This window comes from Bos mutus, chromosome 18, assembly GCF_027580195.1.
Source record: "Bos mutus isolate GX-2022 chromosome 18, NWIPB_WYAK_1.1, whole genome shotgun sequence".
NCBI lineage: Eukaryota > Metazoa > Chordata > Mammalia > Artiodactyla > Bovidae > Bos > Bos mutus.
This window is the reverse complement of record NC_091634.1, coordinates 61,059,265-61,076,229: the sequence shown is the minus strand read 5'-3', so window position 1 is coordinate 61,076,229 and position 16,965 is coordinate 61,059,265. Positions and strand designations below refer to the sequence as shown.

At 43.2% G+C, this 16,965-nt stretch overlaps 1 protein-coding gene across 9 annotated transcripts in view; it reads right to left on the bottom strand.

Moving 5' to 3' along the window:
* Positions 1-16,965, bottom strand: part of IL34 (interleukin 34) — a 60,113-nt gene that overhangs the window by 26,329 nt on the left and 16,819 nt on the right. For 2 of the 9 annotated variants that reach the window (XM_070388749.1, XM_070388751.1), the window contains exon 4: positions 16,613-16,896. The exons of the other annotated variants lie outside the window; for them this stretch is intronic. The gene's annotated coding sequence lies outside the window, so the exon portion shown is untranslated. The remainder of the gene's footprint in view (positions 1-16,612; positions 16,897-16,965) is intronic. 9 annotated transcript variants of the gene reach the window in all.

The following is a 16,965-nucleotide window of genomic DNA, read 5'->3' as shown; positions in this document are numbered from 1 at the left end:
TGTTAGCTCTGGACTCTAACACTGAAGCTTATCCTCTGAAATTGCTAGGACAATTGGGGTTTTGGTTGTTGCTATTGTTCTTTTTATGTGACCTGTGATTGTGGCATAACATTAGCTGAAATTCAGCCTTGTCTTACTCCACTTTTTTAAAAAAATATTTTGACAAATAAATATTTATAACACTTTTAAAAAAGCATGATTCTTTGTCTTTACTTACCAGCTTTCAGAATGAGTTGCCTAACATCTTCCAAAGGCAATTAATGATGATTTTTCAGTTATCACCTTGAGTTCATTAATTTTTAAATTTTTGTATTTCAATCCATTAAAGTCAGGTTCAGTCAGTTCACTTAGTCGTGTCCAATTCTTTGTAACCCCATGGACTGCAGCAGGCCAGGCTTCCCTATCACCAACTCCCGGAGCTTAGTCAAACTCACATCCATCAAGTCGGTAATGCCATCATTTCAAAGTAAAAACTAAATGATAAAAGTCATATTCAGAAAGTTCTTTCTCCCCCCTTATTTCTCCCTCCCTGATAAAACAATTTCATTAGTTTTTGGTTTATCCTTACATTGGTTACATTTTTAAAAAACAAGCATATTTTTCATATTTCCTCTCTTTGCCTACAAAGGTGGCATTTTACCCATATTCCTTTGCACCCTGCATTTTTTTTAATTTATGTATTTTTAATTGAAGGATAATTGCCTTTCAATATTGTGTTGGTTTCTGCCATACCTCAACATGAAGCAGCCATAGGTATTCATATGTCCCCTCTCACATCTTGCTTTTTTAAAACTATTTTAAAATAAAATATAGAAGTAACAGAAAAAAATGTATAGTTTAATGAATTATTATAAGATAATCAAATCTTATATCTACCATGAAATCAAGGAATAGAACCTAGTAGGCCACTCCAGAAGGCTCTCCATGAGTCCCATCTCAATTACCAAAAAGTAACCACCATCCTGACTACTACAGAAACATGTCAGGTTTCTTTCTGGTTTTATCAACCAAGCGTGCTTCCCTAGACAGTAAAGGTTTTAGCTTTGCCCGTTTTTAAAATTCATATATCTTTGAATCCTCTTTTAACCCACAGGATTTCTCCTCCATTCCATTCTTCCCTTTACAATCCATCTGCTAAAGGAGCCAGGATAGAAACTTCCCTGGTGGTGCACTGGGTAAGACACCAAGCCGCTACTGCAGAGGACCTGGGTTCAATTCCTGGTCAGGGAATTCGATCCCACATGCAGCAACGAAGACCCAGCACAGCCAAATAAATTTTTAAAAATTAAAAAAAAAAAAAAGAACCCAGGATACGTGTCCAAGAGTGCCCCTGTCTAGCTTTGCTGGCTGCGCATTCGTGGTGCAATTCAACACGTCCCTCCGTCCTGTGCTTTTGCACACTGCGGACTGGATCAGACAAAGTTTAAATCCTTTGTCACAACTACAGGTGGTGCCAGGTCCACTCTTCTCTGATGTTGGTAGCCACTGATGCTTAATGTCTAGACTCATTCATCAAGGGTTGCTAAGTGTGATATTCTCACTCACACTGCCATCTGATCAAGCCTTTTCCCATGAGGCAAGCAGAGTCAGTAGCAGCTTGGCAGCTCTGCCAAGATGTCTGAAATGAAATACTATGACATATTGTGCTTTCTTCCCACATCTGATCCCTATTAAATCAGAAAGTCTCCAGCCTTGTATGATTTGTTTTCAAATACCAGCTTCTCAGAAAAGGATTGGCTGGCAGCCAGACATGCACGGCCTTTACCCTTGTGATCCAAAGCACCTGAATGATTTTATCAACTGAGACTCACTCCTGGGTCCACAGATCAAATGCTTGAAGCGGGCGGTACACTTCTGATAGGTGCTGCATGTATATGATCCGTGTCAGCACATCTGGGAAGCTTGGCACTACACCAGCTCCCTAGGGCATCTCCCAAGCTGGAGTATTGTCTTAGGTGAAGCAAAACATGAAAACCTGCCTGCCGACAGAAGCTGTGAAACAGGAAGATGCATGACTCAGCGTTTCCTTAGAAGCAGGTATCTAGCACAGCACTATTTGGATCACATCTACATATTTGAGGTATGTTTCTCTATATTCATTCAACGTTTTACTTAAATTGATTTGTAAAGAAAACTCCACAACACTTCACACTGAGAGAAAAACAGTTCTCACTCGCCAAAATGAGACGCTAACATCAAGGAAAGTAAAATAACGTAAGTTCAAGTGAGAAAGCATCGCCTGCTGAGCTAGGGAAGTGCTCTCTTTTTTGGAAAGGAAGTATTAGCAAGGATTTCTGTTTGTTTGTTTTTGGCCGTGAGGCTGGTGAGATCTCAGTTTCCCAGCCCCAGGTATTGAAACTGGGCTCTAAGCAGTGAAAGCAGAGTCCTAAGTCCACTGGTCCAGCCCACTAGACCTCCAGGGAGTTCCCTGGCAAGGGCTGTAGAGGTGTTCGAAATACAATAGCACCAGAATGAGTCTTTTTCCCAGAGCAGTCGTTCTCAACCTGGAGGTGACATTTGGCAATGTCTAGAGATAACTCTGGTTGTCACAGGTGGGAGTGGGGGTGCTATTGGCACCTAGTAATGGGTGGAGGCCAGGCTGCTGTAAATATTCTACCACGCGCAAGGCAGCCGCCCTATGACAAAAAATTTTTCAGCCCCCGTATGTCAATAGTTCTGAGACTGAGAAATCTTGTCCTAGAGAAGAAGAGTTGAAAAAGATCTGAAAAGAAATGTCCTCACTCTGAAATTCAATGTTATTTAATGTAGGATACAAGTACCCTGTTACACCATCCAACATTAACTAATGGCACACAACCCACACTTAGAGAAAGCTATCCAGATGACGCAATGCCTTGGAACCAAAGCACTGGCGCTAGAAGAACACTGCCGTCAGAAGGCGGAGGCAAGTCCGCAGACCCAGCCGCTGGGTCGCGCCGCACTGCGTGCCGCTCTTACGGTCGACATTCACCAAGGACCTAGTACATGCTGGCACTGTGCTGGGAGCTGGCAAGTAGTGATTCCAGTAAGACAGATGCAGGCCGGTGGGGAAGGCAAACAGGTAAACAAATGAGTAGAAAACAGTATCATTGAAGAGTGTGTTCCAGTAAAGGGAAGATGAAAAACCACCAACTGGTGTTGGGGGGGGGGGCGGTGCCAGAGAAGGCGATGATTTCAGTTCTTAACCCTCCCAAGGAGCTCCCTCTGGTTAGAAGCAGAGCTAATTCAAAAGCAATGCATGGCTTCTGGCTTCTGGTAGGGGTATATGCTTCTGACACTAACTGTAGAATGGATTAAGATTTGTAAATATACTCTGAAGTAATTTTAAAGAAAAAAAAAAAGGCAGCACACTTGGAATATCCACTGCATTGCTGTTTACACTTCAAGAAAGAAAAGTGGAAACAATCTAAATGCCAAACAACAGGAAAGCACTTAGCATAATCTGAGAACTGCTGTTTATTGAGTCCTGACCATGTGCCAATGAGTTTACATCCTGTGTAGCAAAATGATTATACCTTTCTCTCCTTGCAGCAACTGCGAGAATTAATCTTCCCATTCCCTGAGAAAAGCCAGACTCAAAGAAGGCAGGAAAAAGGGAGTCTTTTCAACCAATGCTGTAGAAACTACCAGAAATTCTTATTTTAAATATATATATATATTTACTTATTTGGCTGTGTCAGGTCTTCATTGCAGCATACAAACTCTTGGCTGTGGCATATGGGATCTAGTTTCCTGTCCAGGGATCGAACTCAGGGCCCAGCATTGGGAACACAGTCTTAGTCACTGGACCGCCAAGGAAGTCCCGGAAATCCTTATTTTTTTAAAAAAAATAAGCATAACCCTAAAAAAGAAAGTTCAGCATAGCCTTTACCTCACACTATGCATACAATAACTTGAAATGGATGATAGATGTAATTGTAAAACTTAAAACTAAATAAATTCTAGGAGAAAATATTTGTGACTTTGAATTGGGCAAAATTTTCTTATATTTGACTCAAAAGCACAAACCATTAAAAAAAATGGTGTTGTGGGTGAGGAATAACAGGAATAAGTTAGAATAATGCTGTTATCAGAGTATTCTTTTTATAGTTATCATCTACTACAGCAAGTGATACGGATCTCCCATTTGTGGTAGTGATATAATGTTTCCCTTTTAAATAAATGTGTCTAGGCTTCCAAAATGTGAATGACCCTACGGAAAAAAATACGCAGGTAAGATGCTGACTCTGAAGCTAGAATCTTGTGTTCAAATTCCGGCTCCACCTTACCTTAGGCAACATGAGCGTTCTTGTCTTCCTTCAGACTCCTCATCTGTAGAATGGCCTTGAGACAAAACTCTGACCTCAAAGGGTTACGGGAGTATTTACCAGTTTCCATATATAGAAAACTTAGAACATGGGACGGTATCCAGGAGCTCAGTATTTACTATAATAATTATTATTCACTATTATAAAAGGCAGCAAAGATGTGTCTTGGAAAACTGAAGCTTTTTCTTTTGTTCTTGAATTATTCCCTTTATTGCTATTGCTTTAGCACCATCAATAGAGATCTGTGAGGAAAATACTCGATTGTGAAAGAAAGAAAGAAATCCAGTGTGGAACTAGTCACATGGGACCCCTGAACATTCTGAACAGCTCCTGAAAGCTGCTGATGTCCTTCTGAAGGATTCCAATCTCTGACCTTCAAACTCTGACCTCCAATGAGCAAAGAGACTCAAGGGTGAAAGAACAGAGTGTGGAGGGCTCATACTTCTGCTGTTCTCAGAAAAAGTAACCATTGACAAAGGGACTCCAGCAGACCTTGGTGCCCAAAAGCTTCCTTGGAGCAACACGACAAAAAAGAAAACGAAAGGAGTGAAGCGGATCATTAGCTGGAGGGCCTTGAGCTCTACAGCTCATGGATAGAAACGTGCAGAGGTCTACTCTCTCTATGCACCAAAGAAAATACTGCCAAGAAAGTAACCAAGATCATGAGAATATGGAGCAACTGGAGCTCTGACACACTACCCTTGGGGGCCTACAGTCATTCTGGAAGACTGGCAATTCTAATAAAATGAGCTATATACCTGCTGTATGAAGCAGCAATTCTATTCCTAGTATCAACCTAGAAAAACCAAGAGCCATGTGCTCAAAAACAACAACAAAAAGAATATGCATTGCTACTATATTGGTATCATGAATTATATGTAGTCCCAAAAGTTGAAACAATTTAAATGTTCGTCAACAGAACGGATATACAAATCTGGTATAATCACACAGTGGAAGACTGCTCAGCAAGAAAAAGGAACAAAATACTGATCCATGCGACAACATGGATGGCTCTCAAAAACACTGCCAGTAAAAGACGACGGACACCAAAGAGCACACGCTACGTAATTCCATTTATTTGAATGCAAGAATAATCTACAGTTACAGAGTCAGGACAGAAAGGGGCATGAGCAAATTCATAGTGATGGAAATATCCTGGTTCTTGACTGGGGTGGTGGTCACCTGGGTATACACAATTGTCAAAAGCCATCTGCACTGGGAGGAAGTGTCCCCCCAAAATTCATGTCCACCAGAATCTTAGAATGTGACCTTATTTGGAAATAGGGTCTTTGCAGCTGTAATTAGTTAAATTAGAGTGAGTCCATACCAGGTTACAGAAGGCCCTCATCCAAGGACTGATGTCCTTATAAGAAAATAAAACAGACACACAAGGCGAATACAACGTGGTGACCGAGACAGAGATCAGGAAAACAGGTCCACAAGCCACGGTGGCTGCGAGCAACCACCAGGAGCCAGGAAGAGGCAGTGACCACGGTGGCTGCGAGCAACCACCAGGAGCCAGGAAGAGGCAGTGAAAGGTCAAGGAAATCATGGCCTTGTGGACACCTTGATTCTGGGTTTCCAGCTTCCAGACCCATGAGAGAAAACTCTTAAAGCCACCAAATTTGCAGTACTTTGTTACAGTAGTCCCTAGGAAACTAACAGACCATCAAACAATGTTTAAAGTCTGTGCCTTTTAAGTAATTTTACTATAGCTTTAAAAATTGCAAATAACTCATTGGAAACAGCAAGTTGGTGATGAGGGTTCCAACCTGGCTTCTGTTTCACCATATTAGACAGAATACCTGAAGGACAGCAAGACCCTGCTGCTCAGAATCCACATTTAATGAGAGAAGCCAGGCACTGCCCAAGGGGTCCCTCCCTCCCAGTGGCTCTTCCTTTTACAATCAAACACTATCTGCATCTATTTCCTCTGCCCACAGCAAAATGCCTCTTTCACTCTCTCAAACACAAATATTTGCGTACTATAGGCAGTACTACCCAGGAGAGCCACCGTGCAGATGCCCCATTCAAAAATGAACCAACCCACTTTTTAGGGAGTGCCAAGCCTCAGAATTAAAGGCTGCAGAAAAGCCTGGTTAGGGGCCAAGCGCCTTAACCCAACTTTTCAGTAACTCACAGATTTATTATCTGGAATGCCAACCTTTAAGAATCTTTGATTCCTTTGCTTTCTGTAGCCCAGACACTTAGAAAATGGGACTTTTTATTTCATTATTTTGCTTCATCTTAGAAGACCCTGACCCTGAGAACTTTTCACTTGTCTAAGGACACCAGCAGATATCTGCATGAGGATTAGGGTCAGCAAAGGTCAGATAGATCACTGAATGTAAAGACCACCTGGTCCAATCCCCACTGGATGCTCTAATACCCATTCCAGCTTCCCCATATTTATGGCTGCAGAATTTGCCAGGCATGAATTCACTGATTCCACACAACAAGGCTAGAGATAGAATCACTATTATCTTTATTTTTTGTTTGTGGAAACTGAGGACCAGAGGGGTGATGTAACTTCTCTGAGGTCACACAGTAGTACACAGAGGAAGGATCTGGGCCCAGACAAACTGGCCTGGAAATCTTAGCCACTGGGCCACACTGCCAAGTGGATGCCTCTTCTTTGGATTGGGCACTGCATTCCCCAGCGATTGAGAACCTAAAGGTTTGTTATAGATCCAGAGCTCCTTCAGCTTTTTTCCCAGCGACTGAGAACCCAAAGGTTTGTTATAGATCCAGAGTTCCTTCAGCTTTTTCCCCTTCTTGAGAACCATTAGAGCAGTGAGTCCCAAGGTCCACTGGGACATCCTCTAAAGCACTATATAAACATAACCGAGTGGGACAGGATTAAGATTGTTTAATTTTGTTTTGGGGGGTTTGGAATGTTTTGTTTTATTTTGAGATGAAAGCTAACCAAACAACTACAGAGCTAAACTGAAAAAGACTAAGATCAGAATCAGGCATTTTTTCCCAACTTGATGAAAAACCAGTTGCTTTTTTAAAATTTTTCTTTTGGTGGCATCATGCAGCTTGCACAACCCTAGTTCCCCGACCAGGACCAAACCCCTGCACACGGCAGTGAAAGCACCGGGCCACTAGGGGATTCCCCACACCCCAGTTCCTATTGTCCATTATGCCAGGAAGGAATGTGGAGCTGGGTCTCCTAAAAGAGAATCAGACAAAGGGTTCCTTACTTTGCAGGCAGATTCTTTACTGTCTGAGCCACCAGGGAAGCCCTTAGGAAAGGACACTTTAGCCCACATGTACCGTATGTCCTGACTCTGTACATGTCCAGAGATCCTCTCCAGAGGAGTCCACAGTAGTTGTTGACTCAAAGAAGATTCTCCAGTAGGGTGGCACGAGCATTAAAAGACCAAATGGAGGGAATTCCCTGGAAGTCCAGCGGTTAGGACTCAACACTTCCACTGCTGTGGCCCAGGGGATCCTGACCAGGGGTGGATCTGGGCCACGGCTGTCAAAGTCCAGGATCCTAACCACTAACCCACCAAGGAGCTCTCAGAAACTTAACATAACGATAGACCCCAGGAAATCCATAAATGTTGAATAAGCTTTTAACAAAAACACATTATCCTGATTAAAAATCCTTAAGTAGGATTCAGTGGATAATTCCTTAATGTGATACAAAACATATAAATCTCAGTTATAAGCCAGCATTCTACTTAACTAGAAAACAACAGACACATTCCAACTAAAGAGAGAAGTAATACACCTGTGTGCACTATCACTGTGCAGGAGGTCCTAGCCACTGCAACTAGACACGCTAAAGAAATGAGAGAGAAAATAATTGGATGAAGGGATACAGTGGACGGCATGGTGACCCTAATTAACAATACTGTACTGTTTATGTGAAAGTTGCTACAAGAATACATCTTTAAAAGTTCTTGTTATAGAAAAAATTATAGCTACTTGTCGTGATGTTAACTAACTTATTGTGGTAATCACTTCATAGATATACATATATCAGATTTTGTTTGTATCCTAAAATGAATACAATGTTATATGTCAATTATATCTCAATAAAAAACTAAAAAAGAACTGGATGGGAGGAGATAAAATTATTTCTATTTATAGATGAAATAATTATAAGCCTAAAATGGCTACAAGAATTAACTGAGAAACTACTACAAACAACAGCCAGTTAGAAAAGACTCCACAAAAAATACGTATCTAGGAATAAACCTATCAAAAAAGGTGCAAGATACATTAAAAAAAAAACAAACTGTAAACAATACTAAAGGACACAGGAGATTTAAACAAATGGAAAGCTACACCATGTACCTGGATAAGAACATTCAACATCATCAATATGTCCATTCTCTAAAGTTAATGTATACATTTAAAACAATCCCAATATATTTTATGAAACAAAATATTTAAATGGCCAACAAACTCATATTTTAAAGTGCTTAACATGACTGAGCAACTGAGCACACACAATCTCATTGCTACTTTAGGAAATTAAATCCACACTAAATTACCACCAGAGTAAGTAAAATCCAAACGACCAACAAAATCAAGTGTTGCAGGAACTCAAAATAACTGGAATTCTCAGACACTACTGGAAGGAGGGTAAATGGTTACATATCTATTTGGAAAACTGTTTGGCAGTATTTTCTGAAGTTGAAACACGTGCATATCCCATGCACAAGTTCTCCTAAGCAAATACCCAACAGAATTATATATATATACACACACATACATATATAGACACCAAAAGCAGTATGTTACAATATTCAAGGCAACTTTATTCATGATAGCCAAAAACTGGGAAACAACTTAAATGTCCATCAGCAGGAGAACAGATTTTAAAAAACTCACAAATTGAGCAAAAGAAGCCAAATACAAAAGAATCCATTTACATAAAGTTCTTTTTTTTTTTTTAAATCAAAACCAGAAGAATGACAGAAGAAATGAGAATGATAACTACCTTTTGTAAGAGGGTGAGGCAGTAACTGCTTGGAGGCCAGCGCGGGGCTTCTCCATGCTGGTACTGCTCCAGCATGGTTCGCTTTTCTGTGTGATAGTTCATCAAGCCGCGTACTTACAATCAGTCCCCTTTTCTATATGTGTGTTATACTTCAGTTTTTATTAAAGCAAATCCAGTAAAAACACCAACACATGGGAATGTAATTATATAACAGATTTTAAAGTTCAAATAGAAAAATGAATAAGAACAGCCTGAAAGAGATCTAAAAATAAGGGGAGCAGCCCTTCAATATACTAAAAGATATTTTTAAATATTATAAACCATGGCAAGTAAAATAGTGTGAACATGAGTGAACATGAATAGTCAAAGAAACCAATGAAAAAGAGAAGCAAGTTCTGAAATAGACTTACATATATATGAGAAAATAAGCTTATGATAAACAGTTTATGATTAAAATAGCTTCTCAATTCAGCAGAAAAGAGATAGCCATCTGAAAAAAAAAGTTGATTTATACCTCACAGCATACATCAAAATAAATTCCAAATGGATCAAAATTTGAATGTAAAATCATAGAAGAAAATAAAGAACATGCTATCTTGAAGCGGGGAAGACCTTTGTACCTATGATTCAACACCGAGAAGCCATAAAAGAAATGACTGATAAATCTGACTGCAAAAAATGAAAATATGTGTAAACAGAACCAACAAACCATCAATAAAAGAGAAACAGTAAATTGGACACAACTTTTATCAAGGCAAAAGGCCATCCTTCCCTAATAGATACTCAGTTCCTAGAAACAAAAAGGCAACAATCCAATTTTTAAAACAAGCAAAGAGTATTAACAGTCACAGAAAAAGAAATAGAAATGGCCTGTAAACATATTCCAGGTTAATGAAGACTCAAATGAGAAACTGCTTTTCACCTATCAGATTGGTAAAAATCCAGCGATGTGACAACAAGCTGGCGAAGATGTGAGAAAACAGTAGCTTCTCATCCAAAGCTGGTCGAGGTGCAAACTGGCACCAGCTTAAGGAGGGCAAGTTGGCAGTATCTCTTGGAACTACAAATACAGACACCTAGCAACCTCATTTCTGGGAATTTATCCTGCATATAGAATAAGCACCGGCAAAATGCCACATATACAGCAGTGTCTGTGATAGCAGAGTGGAAACTGTTATCACACAACAGAGCTGCATAATATATTCAGCGAAACAAGCACGGCTCAGAACAGTGCCGTGTATTCTATTTTGTAAATTGTGTTGGCAGAGGTGACAGAGCATTATACAGACATATATACAGACGCTATTTCACAGCTAATATATGCTATATATAACACACATATATATCTATGTACGTTTGTATTTGCATAAAGAAATGCTGTATTAGAATAATACACACACAAGCATCCAAGAGCAGCAGCTCAGAACCTCTTCAAGATGGTGTATCCTTAAGAGAAGATGCTTGTTAACCGATTTGATGGACTTTTTGTCAGGATGATAAAGTGAACTGGGAAAATGCATATACTGCAAGTCCAGAGATTTGGGGGGTCATGAGGGTAGCCTTATATCAGGAGATTCCAAAGCTTTGTAAAGGATCAGCATTAATTAGGTTAAATCCAATAAACTAAAAACCATTCTCTAGGGGAGGAGGGTACTGGGTGGCTATGGAACAGGAGTGACAGAAAAGCTTTGACTATAGTCCTTTATTACGAAAAAGGCGATGGCAAGCCACTACAGTACCCTTGCCTAGAAAATCCCATGGATGGAGGAGCGACTTCACTTTCACTTTTCACTTTCACTCATTGGAGAAGGAAATGGCAACCCACTCCAGTGTTCTTGCCTGGAGAATCCCAGGGAAGGGGGAGCCTGGTAGGCTGCCGTCTGTGGGGTTGCACAGAGTCGGATACAACTGAAGCGACTTAGCAGCAGCAGCAGCAGTAGTCCTTTATTCAGTTCAGCCACTCAGTCGTGTCCGACTCTTTGCGACCCCATGAATCACAGCATGCCAGGCCTCCCTGTCCATCACCAACGCTTGGAGTTCACCCAGACTCACGTCCATCGAGTCAGTGATGCCATCCAGCCATCTCATCCTCTGTCGTCCCCTTCTCCTCTTGCCCTCAATCCCTCCCAGCATCAGAGTCTTTTCCAATGAGTCAACTCTTTGCATGAGGTGGCCAAAGTACTGGAGTTTCAGCTTTAGCATCATTTCTTCCAAAGAAATCCCAGGGCTGATCTCCTTCAGAATGGACTGGTTGAATCTCCTTGCAGTCCAAGGGACTCTCAAGAGTCTTCTCCAACTCCACAGTTCAAAAGCATCAATTCTTCGGCGCTCAGCCTTCTTCACAGTCCAACTCTCACATCCATACATGACCACAGGAAAAACCATAGCCTTGACTAGATGGACCTTTGTTGGCAAAGTAACGTCTCTGCTTTTGAATATGCTATCTAGGTTGGTCATAACTTTCCTTCCAAGGAGTAAGCGTCTTTTAATTTATTAAAAGTCATATGATGTTTAAACCATGTGAATGTATTACGATTCAAAACAAGAAACAAGAAAAGAAGAGCTGCAGTTCACGAGCTCCAAAAACTTGATCAAGACCCACAAAATCTTTTCCAGCTCATGTTCCAAGAGCGTCTATCTGGTGGCGGGGGTGGGGGCTGTGGGACAGAGGCTTTAGAGGGAGGGGATTTATGTACTATACATAGCTGATTCACTTAGTTGTACAGCAGAAACTAACACAACATTGTAAACAACTATACTCCAGTAAGAAAACAGCCTCTGTCATTTATCAACAGGTAATGTTTAATATTCACAAGGAGTTTTATTATCATATTAATAGCTAACTCACATCGCCAGAAACATCTTGTGTCAATAATACTATCGAAAAACATTGTGAGATAGAAAGATCTTGGGCAACTCACTTAACCTCCCTTAAACTTCAGTTTTCTCTCTGGCAAAGCAAAGCTAAAGACACCCCAGAAATGCCATGGAGTACGGGTATGTGAGTGTTTCCAGAACCACAAAATGGCACCAAACAAGCCCTGTATGTACAACAGCTATGGAGAGGGGCATGGCGGCCCACTCCAGGGTTCTCGCCTGGAGAATCCCGTGGACAGAGGAGTCTGGTGACTGCAGTCCATGGGGTCGCAGAGAGTCACATGACTGAAGCAACTTAGCACACACACATACAACAGCCAAACCTCTGCTAGAATCAATGTGACCTGAGGAAGGGCACTTATCAAAGGTCAGTGTGCCTAACAATCACCTGGAGAGGCTGTTAAAACACAGGCTCCTGGGCCCCACCCTGAGCTGTCGTTCAGTAGGTCTGGGGCCCATGAACTAGCATTTCTAACAAGCTCAGGTGATGCTGATACGCTAGTTTAAGGACCACATTTGAGTGGTCTGTTCCAGAGCAGGGCTCTTCAAACTGAGATGTGTATACAAATGACCTGGGAATCTTCTTAAAACACAGATTTATAAGATCTAGGGTGAGACCCAGGACTCAGCATTTCTTTTTTTTCTTTTCTGGCCATACCATGTGGCTTCCAGGATCGTGGTTTCCAACCAGAAATTCTCCCAGACTAGTGAAAGCACGGAGTCTTAACCACTGAACAACCGGAAAATTCCCAGGACTCTACATTTCTTTTTTTTGTTGTTTTTTTTGTTAGGGTAGTGGGGCATGCCATGAAGCTTACAGGATCTCACTTTCCCATCCAGGGGGTTGAATCCAGGCCCTTGCTAGTGAAAGTGCAGAGTCCTAACCGCTGGACTGGAGGGAATTCCCAGGACTCTGCATTTCTAACAAGCTCCCAGGTGTTGTAAATGCTCCTGGTCGGCAGACTACACTTTGAGGACCAAGACTGTGGACTATCCAGCTCTACTTGTTTAGACAAGGAAACTGTATGGGGAAAAAGTAAATGACTTACCCAAGGCCACTTGGACAGAAAAGTGAAACCCTGCCAGGGGGGCTGCCATTCCTCAGGATGGCAGCCTTACCTGCCATCCCCAGACCTATATCACAAGCCTGCCTCAGCCAGCAATGGACACCAGCTCTTTAGATAATGGTATGGAAATTTACTACATCATACACAGCCCTCTACACTTCTGAGAAACCAATCACTTGCCAGGGAGCTTAGCTCAAATCACCAGTCTGTTCTTTTCCAAAATACACTTTTGGCCAAATTATTTCTTTAGCTGAGTCACCTTCCCCTCCATCGACTCAAACCTTTGAGAGGCCTTGCAATTGAAACTTGAAGAAGCCACAGAGTGCTTCTCAACATGCGTGGTCTGACTGTGGGGAGAAGAGGGTGAGGAGAAGTAGAAATGGGGTGGGGAAGCTGATCCTTGGGAAAGCTGAGGAATTTCCTGATATATGGCTCCCTTATGACCTCAAATGGAAAAGGGAATGGCAATCCACTCCACTGCAGAATTCCAAGGACAGAGAAGCCTGGTGGGCTACAGTCCATGGGGTCGCAAAGAGGCAGACACAAGTGAGTGACTCACACACACACACACACATATGACCTCAAATGGACTTCCCTGGTAAAGTGTCTGCCTACAATGAGGGAGACACGGGTTCAATCCCTGGGTCGGGAAGATCTCCTGGAGAAGGAAATGGCAACCCATTTCCAGTATTCTTGCCTGGAAAATCCCATGGACGGAGGAGCCTAGTAGGCTACAGTCCATGGGGTTGCAAAGAGTCGGACACTTTCACTTTCACTTATGACCTCAAACCAACAGAACTGTGCTAAGAAGAAAAGTTATGACCAACCTAGACAGCATATTAAAAACCAGAGACATTATTTTGCTAACAAAAGTCCGTCTAGTCAAAGCTATGGTTTTTCCAGTAGTCATGTATGGATGTGAGAGTTGGACTATTAAAGAAAGCTGAGCACCAAAGAATTGATGCTTTTGAACCGTGGTGTTGAAGACTCTTGAGAGTCCCTCAGATTGCAAGGAGATCCAACTAGTCCATCCTAAAGGAATTCAGTCCTGAATATTCATTGGAAGGAATGATGCTGAATCTGAAGTTCCAATACTTTGGCCACCTGATGTGAAGAGCTGACTCATTTGAAAAGACCCTGATGCTGGGAAAGACTGAAGGCAGAAGAAGGGGACGACAGAGGATGAGATGGTTAGATGACATCACCAACTCAATGGACATGAGTTTGAGTATACTCCAGGAATTGGTGATGGACAGGGAAGCCTGGCATGCTGCAGTCCATGGGGTCACAAAGAGTCCGACATGACTGAACGACTGAGCTGACTAAACTCACTCTATCGCCCTGACAAAAAGTTCACTGAATTATAGATTTATTACAAGTATCTTCTTTTCAAGATGCATTGTCTCTGAGCTGCCAATCTTTCATACTCCAGGGTGAATTACTCTAACATAGGAGGAAGCAGGTGGAATTCTGGACATAAAGTCTCCGGAGCAATTAAGGCAGAGAGCACAGCTACTGGTAAACCACGGCTGCGACCTTGGCTCTGCACCACATTCACCAGCAGGCCCCAACCCCACCCCTGATGCCTTCCTGGGCCTGGCTCTGCCAATCACCTATTGTGTGACTGAGTAAGTCACACAGTTCTAAAGACTTTCAGAGCTGGAAGGTTCTAATCCCAGAACCTCAATTTCTAGTCCAAAAAACACATGGTCCCTGGTGGCTTAAGTTTGGTTTCCCCAGAAGGAGAACCTGAGACAGGGGTTCAGTTCTACATGAGTTTTTGAGGTCAAGCTTTCCAGAGAAACCTTTAGGTGAAGGAGCAAGGGGAGAGGATAGGGAAAGGCATGTCTTGAAGGTCTAGAGCATTTTTAAATAACATCAGAGTCCTCCCAGCCTAGGGCAAGAAGGCTGGGCTTTCATACCCTTTGCCAGGGGATATGACCCCATCAAGTAACTCTGGCAAGGTGGCTTAGAGAACATCATGAGGTCTACTGTCCGTGGCAGTTCAGGAGTAGAAATAACAGTGGCTAAAGGCAACCCGATGGGCGCCAATACTTCCAGTTCTGAGAGACTCTCAAATATCTTTCCAAACAAGAGGCCCTCTAAATCACAAAAGACAGAAGATAAGAAAAGAATACAAGCATTTTTTTTCATTTTCAGAAGAATCCTGGAATCTGTACTTAGAGTAAGTCCTCACAGCTCCCTCCCCTGCCCCACACTGCAAGGTGACCCCTCCCCTAGCTCCACCCACCGTCCACGCACTGACTGCATTACTGGTCAGACTGACTCCTCCTTAAGGACTTTGCCTATTCCCTCTGCCTAGAATGCCCCACCCCAGAATTTTGCCCAGCTGACTCCTTTATTCAGCTGAAACATCACAGGTACACCAAGTGCACAGCACTGTACACTTCTCTGACCAGCCCAGGTCATTCCCTGTCACACTCTCTGTGGCACTTCTGCAGGGCACTGGTCTCTGCCACCATTTTAACTGTGTTCACTTGGGTGTTATCTTGTAATCATAAGAATGAGTATTGTTCTGACCTCATCACTGTGTCCCCAGAGCCTAATGCACCCAGAAGACGGAAACATCTGATGAACAACATCTGTGTGAGTAGGGCATTTGGGTCAGATGCTGAAATGCCAATAGAGAAGGAGAACTAGGTCAGCTAAACACTCAGCCTAAGAAGCTGGAGGAAAAACCCAGCCCAAGGCCAAGATGGGGAAGGAGAGAATCCACCAAGGGTTTCCTTGGCTACTCGATTCCTTTCTCCTCTCCCGGTTCCCTCAACGTGGGACCAGAGTTAGCACCAGCCCTGGGGAGATCCTTCCCCTTTTAGACAGGCACAAACCTCCCAAACGACCAAGGGAATCCGGATTCCAATTCTAGCTCTGAGCCTCCCCCTTCCTGCTGGTACTTGGGTGGGGCACAAGGATCATGCCAGTCTGGCAGGGGTGCTGAGAGTGCCACTCCATGGCACAGCATCACTCAAGTACACAGCACTGCACACTTAAACCAGGCCAGGGTACCCTCCTGCCCCTGGCTGCCTCTGTGGCTCCTCCAGCTCCAGGACAGGCTCCATCGCAGCCACCCCGGCTCTGGGCGCCTGAGACGCCTGCACGTTACCCAGCTTTTCCCACGTGCCAGGAACTGCGCCAGGTGCTCACTCATCCGTTTGCCTGATGACACTGAATTGTCATCAGTGCCCACATCTCGTAAAAATGTTATCTCCATTTTCTAAGTGAGGAGATTAAGGCTGAGAGAGTCAGCCACCAGCAGCAGCTGGCGAGTAAGGGGCATTGGCTTGGAACATCGTCCATTGGCTACTTTTATCTGACTTACTTAAGTGGTCTGTCACTATGGGCTCACTGAAGAGAGCAGCCCTGGGAGGAAGCACCATTACCTTCATTTCACGGAGAAGGGAAGTGCCAAGGAGCTCGCGGCCTGCTAGGTCGTTTCCACGACAGTCGGGAATGCAGACTGGCCTCCTGGGTCTGGTCCCTGCGCTCCGGCTGCCCAGCTGTCACCGGCTCCGTTTTACAGAGGCTGAGAGTTCCCGGAGAGGCAAGTGCGGTGCGGGAGATCCGGCAGAGAGGCTGCAAGCGGGACCGCCCAAGCCGCACGCGCACACTCCGTGGGGAACTGCCGATGGCTGACTGGGGCGCTGGCGCTCCTGGGGCGGCTCCCCTGCGGTGGCAGGTGCAGGCAGCTATGTCTGACGTTCGGGTTCTCCCCGCCCTTGCCCTTTGCCCCCTC